Source organism: Nicotiana tabacum, chromosome 12, assembly GCF_000715075.1.
Source record: "Nicotiana tabacum cultivar K326 chromosome 12, ASM71507v2, whole genome shotgun sequence".
Classification (NCBI taxonomy): Eukaryota; Viridiplantae; Streptophyta; class Magnoliopsida; order Solanales; family Solanaceae; genus Nicotiana; species Nicotiana tabacum.
In genome coordinates, this window is record NC_134091.1 from 117,070,443 (window position 1) to 117,076,216 (window position 5,774).

Sequence of the window (5,774 nt, forward strand, 5' to 3'; positions counted from 1 at the left end):
CTATTTTGGGAAAATGATTTTCAAAAATAAATGCAATCACTATAAAAAAAAAAAAGCCAAATTGCGACAGTTATTTTTACAAATTACAGTGGTCCGTAACTCCCGTAATTTGTAGTTGCAGCGGTTCACAAAACTCCTACAAGAAGGCTCGCCGCAATCAAATTGCAGTAGTTCTACCGCGACTGCATTAATTAATTAGCAGTAATTAATTTGTGGTAGTTCAACCACCGTAAATTGATTATTAAATTATTAAAAAATTTATATTTTTTACAAGTTCCGGCAGTCTGAACCTGTGCAACATAGGAAATAATTATTTAACAATACAAAAAGTGCGGCGGTCAAAACTCACGCAATTCATTGAACGTATTAATTTCTTTTACTGCATTTTTTACAAATATTGAACTTTGAATATTATCTACTTATGAACCTATACACACCATAATCTAACCAAAAAAGATATATATATCAACACTTAGAAATATCAACATATTTAGCATCACAAAAGTGTTACTTTCATATATAAAGTAATTCAGTAGTTTTCAAACTAAATTTTAACATAAAATATTCACCCTAGCCATTCTAACATCCGCTCCAATCACGTAATTACATTGTCATAATTAATTATCTAATATTCAATTATAAAGAACTTCAATTGTTGTCACCTGAATTACTGCCATCAGATGATCTTCTTGCGTCCATGGGTGATAGAGATCCACTAGTTGCATCTCTTGGCTGCAAACAAAATAAAATAATAAGATCTTTTGAATGCTAATTATAACTTGAGCTATTTCTTGAATAAAAATCTGAACCAATTCCATACTTTATTCTCTAGTCAAAATTTTAAAACGCGTGATACTAGGAATTCAGCAGTACACATACATAACTATAATCCCAGAAACAAGAAAGTTTCAACATGAATAAAGTACAATCGATCCACTAAAGAAGTGCGGAGAAAGAAGATCTTTAGTTTTTTTTATATCAGTTGCTCCTGATGCAAATAATATCAGTTGAAAAAAAACCCAGAAGTTTATTTACCATTGTAGGAGGAGAAGCAAAGAACCTCGTAAATTGTTCTGGTATTGTCCCTTCTTTCATTATCATATATGCCTTGAAAGCATTCGTCATTTGTTTGTGTGAATTCACTATTTCTTTGTAGTTCTCTTGGCTTTGGTTGTGAGCATTCAACAATTTATTGAAGTTCTCTTAGCAATGGTTCAAACATGAAGCATCACTACTTAAAGCATTCATACCACCAAAACGAGGTCTTGCATGTTTAAAAACTTTGTTGGGACAGCTCCTAATCCTAAGCACCTTACCCTTCCAGAGTGCCCTTTTCCTAGCACTTTAACAACAACAGCATTCGGCAAAACTCCAGACTCATCCACCGTGCTTTGGCTCAAAGCAAGTTCAATTTTTTCCTAAATATTATTTATCACAACATTAATAAGTAACTAAATACACACTAAGACAAGCAAAAAAGAGATAGCTGCTGAAATGCATCAAGCCAGATACTTTAAAACTATAAAATACACCTAAATACAAAAGCAACACCAAAAAAGAACTTCATCCTTATAGGTCTCATTGTAAGTAAAATGAACTTAAAAGATACATGATGATTTTTTAGAACTATATGGTGGTCTAGTTCATTTTACTGACTCCTTTTGCATTTGAATAAGCAAGATCAGTACTTAATACTCTGCGGCGGAACTACCTATTATTTCTGCACAAGCTGAAGCAGTAAATAGTTAAACATACACTAACAACTTGTTTCCTTTCCTTTTTATATTTGCAGAGGGGAGAAGGCATTTTGTAGTGGAAGATTCTGGGAAAAGCATGTAATGAAGTTTGTTAGTGAAGAGGGTAATCTGCCTAAAGGCACAATACATGCACGGATTCACACAGCAATTCCAACTCTTGTACTAGTAATAATTATGCAGCTGTACTAATACCCTTTATACTATGAAACCAACTCTTGTACTAGTAATAATTAAACAATAGAAGAGATTTACAAAAAATTGGACTGGTCAAAAAGATAATGTTATTTCCAAGAAAAAACAGAGAATGTTTCAAACAAGAAAGAAAGAAACAAAAGTGTACGACTTATTTGACATTACAACCCATCGGTAAATATCAAAAAAGAATCTACAAGAACCAAATTTCAAAAAAAAAAAAATTCTAACATCTTAAACACCTCATAAACTATATCATAATATATATTACACACAAAATTTCAGACACCCCATTTCAAACAATGATCATAATACACACACACACATACATTAAGAAAAGAATATGTTTGCAAAACACAGATCATGCATCCAACTAGTCAAAAAACAGAATTTCAAGAACTACTACCATTATTTTCATAAGAAACCAATACAGAGAATCAATAAAAAAGAAAAGGAGTTTTTTTTACCTCAATGCAAGAAGCTGAGTGAATCAAGAATATGGAAATGAAGGAAATATACACAAAAACAGATTAATGGTGAATTAATATTTATGGAACAAGAGAAATCAATTGGCTGTCTCTTGTTCTTCTGAAACAAATTTCCTTTTTTTCTGAGCTATTCTTGTTGTGTTATCACATCAGATAGGTACTATGATTAATGAATCCTTTCTTATTGTAGGAGATTTTAATATTATCCTCTCAGTACATAATAGACTGAATGGACTAAAATAATCAGACACCATCAACTTTCAAAGACGTATACAAGATATTGAACTTGGCCAAATCAATAGGAAAGGGAGTTAATACTCTTAGAGTAATAAAAGAGATGCAGAAGAGAGAACCTATAGTTTAGTAGATTGAGCTTTCTGTAATGACCAATAGTTTCTAATGTATAGTAGATTGGAAGCATTTTACCACAATCTAGAATGCTCATACCATACCAAAATTATTATTGAAGCTAATATAGCTAAATAATACATCTCTACGTTATTTCGATTACTCAATGTGCTGTTGCAACATGAAAAATTCAAAGGGTGTTGTTCAAGACATATGGGAGTAGAACATTCATGGGAATACCATATATAGAGTCTGGAAGAAGCTGAAACTACTTGAATTAGCCACAAGACAGATGAATAGAGAGATGCTATTTCCGAAAAGTAGAATGAGGGAGATTCAACTGAATAACTGTCAGACCATAATGCACATTCCAACTGAATAAGTGCCAGACCATAATGCACATTCCAACTGAATTTGCGACCAATTTGTAACACAATTTGGTACTTTTGACACACACAATAATAGTGAATCAGACAGATACATATATTAGATTTCATACCCAAAAAGAAAAAATAACCTTCAACAATCACAAAGATAAAGAACAAACTTACACATATCTCCTTTGCCGCCTTATTCACATATGTTCCATCTTATTTCTTATGAGTATCAAAATAAAGTTGTGCGTGTCCAGGCCTTCGTCCAGTCTCAACCATCTACAAATAAAATAACCAACGGAATAACTTAACTGGAATAGTTACATAAGTTAGTTTAATAATTAAAGTAAAATGACATGAATTAACATCTTTCACCATTTCAGCCCCTCTTCTGGAGTTAGGTTTGGAGCCACCTATATGTAAATGTTTGTTTCTTTCGAATTTCAGTATTCCTTTTGCACATTTCCTTACAAAAAAAAATACTTGAAAGCCAATCACACAAATAACTAAATATAATCAAACATACAAGTTGAAGTAATTAAATAAATACCAAAATTATTTCTTTAAAATGGTAATCAACAAACGAAGTCCACTGATCCCGTGGAATCCCAGCCGGAATATTTTCCATAATCTGAGCTTTACTTTTGAGTGGATAGAATGCTCTCCACAAGTTTAGCCTATCCGCGCTCCACTTTTTCCAAATAGAATTATAAACATAACCTCGTGCAACTGACTCGACTGTCTTAAACAAAATCGTTGCTTCAAGAATAAAACATTGGTTAGCTTATCTGTTACATGCAAATATGAAGTCCAACAATAAAATAGACGTGTAGCAGAAAGAATTAGAGCTTATACCTTTACACTTAGATCAAATACATGGTCGAAGTATGATATAGGTAAATCTGACCATTTCTCAAAGAGAATTGGAAATAAGGAGAAGTCAGTTGCCAAAATTCCACAAAAGCCAGCAAGAAGGCCTTGTGCTTCTCCAAATGGTTCGTCCAGGTAATCGAATTCAAGCACGATGCGCTCTTCACCAGATAAATTTAGAACATCCCTAACTTTCACTTTGAGCCTCTTCCTATTTTCTTCTGAATTTTTAATTTAAAAAAAGCCAAGTTTAAACAAACAGAAAAAAATAATTACATATATATGTTACTTTACATTAGTACCAGTGTTGTGGGAAGTTAAAAGAGAGAAAAAGTGATAAGTCCCTTTTGGAATTTTTTGGCAGAGAAGAAGAAGAATAAAAAGGAAAAAATAAGAGAAAATTAAAAATAAACCAGCAACATTTTGGGTACATTTAGCAGAGAAGAAGAAGAAGAAGAAGAAAAAAAAATTTTAAAAATAAACCAGCAGCAATTTGGGAACTTTTAGCAAAGAAGAAGAAGAAAGTTTACCTATAGCATCTACAGTCCAATGTTGCATCGACTCACGTTCAATATGCTTTCTGGATGGTGCAGGGTGTGATGCGACCTGAACTGATGAAGTCGGCTATGATACGGCCTGAAAGGACGAAGTCGATTGTGATGCGGTCTGAAAGGACGAAGTCGGCTGTGATGCGGACGGAAAGGATGAAGTCGGTTGTGATGCGACTTGAACCAAAGGAGCCAATTGTGATGTGGCCTGAACTGACAAACCGAACTGTGATGTAGCCTGAACCGATGAAGCCGTCTTTGTTGTTGCCTGAACTGACGGGGCTGGTTGTGCATTCCCCTGATTTGACATTTTGAAGTTCTGCCAATGCTTGGTCTTCGTTATATCTGTAATTAAGAAAAGATAAGCAAATTAAATAAATACTGAGATACAATCAATATGCTGAGAACAATAAAATAAATACTAGGAACAGGTTACCAAAAAATAGAATATTTTATGATCACTTCAACATATGATATAAACATTGAACTATCATAGATGAAACAAAACATCACGATCATGATCCTCATCATTTTCATCATCAACATAGGCCATATTTTCTTGAGATGCTTCAATATAAGGATCATGATCCTCACTATCACCGGTGTGAATCAATTTAGAAAAATTGACACAATTAAAATTCCAAACATCTCTTTTGAACCCTCTATCACGAGTAGTGTCATCCCACTGGCATTTGAAAAGCACAACCTTGAACCAGCCATAATAATTAAGCTCAATAATATCTTCCGGCTTCCCATAATATGGTAAGTCTGCTTGCCTCGCATTTCTATCAGCATTAGATGCAATGCAATAAGTGTCAGAAATAAGAAAAACTCCACTATTTTGAGTTTGCAATCCTTGTTCTCTAGACAAAATCCAAAATTTGAATCCATTAATGTTATAAGCCGTGAATCTTTTTGCATTTGGCGCTGGACCTTGTGCTAAGAACTTCATATCATCAGATATTGTGTCTGATATATCTGGATTCATAATCTAAATACAACAAATAATTTTGTCAAAATTTATAAATTAAAATAAGAAAGCTATGAAAACACATTCTAATACGATTCACTCACTCGCTTTGGAAACCAATCAGAGAACTCTTTAGTGACTCTTCTCTATACCTCTGTTGTTGAAGGTCTTCGCCCTCTTGAACTGCTTTTGATGTGTTGCCTAAATTCACTAAAGAAGATTTATAC

At 33.3% G+C, this 5,774-nt stretch overlaps 1 long non-coding RNA gene across 2 annotated transcripts; it reads right to left on the reverse strand.

The window, feature by feature from the left end:
- Positions 1-444: 444 nt before the first annotated feature.
- LOC107760544 (uncharacterized) lies at positions 445-5,561 on the reverse strand. 2 transcript variants are annotated; one of them, XR_012697463.1, is made up of 8 exons: positions 5,014-5,561; positions 4,560-4,922; positions 4,015-4,250; positions 3,710-3,918; positions 3,535-3,625; positions 3,337-3,438; positions 1,036-1,418; positions 445-732 (listed from the first exon to the last, which is right to left on the reverse strand). It is a non-coding gene; the product is annotated as an uncharacterized LOC107760544 (long non-coding RNA). The 2 variants fall into 2 exon arrangements; XR_001642419.2 differs by having other exon boundaries at positions 3,535-3,918.
- Between the last annotated feature and the right edge of the window lie 213 nt (positions 5,562-5,774).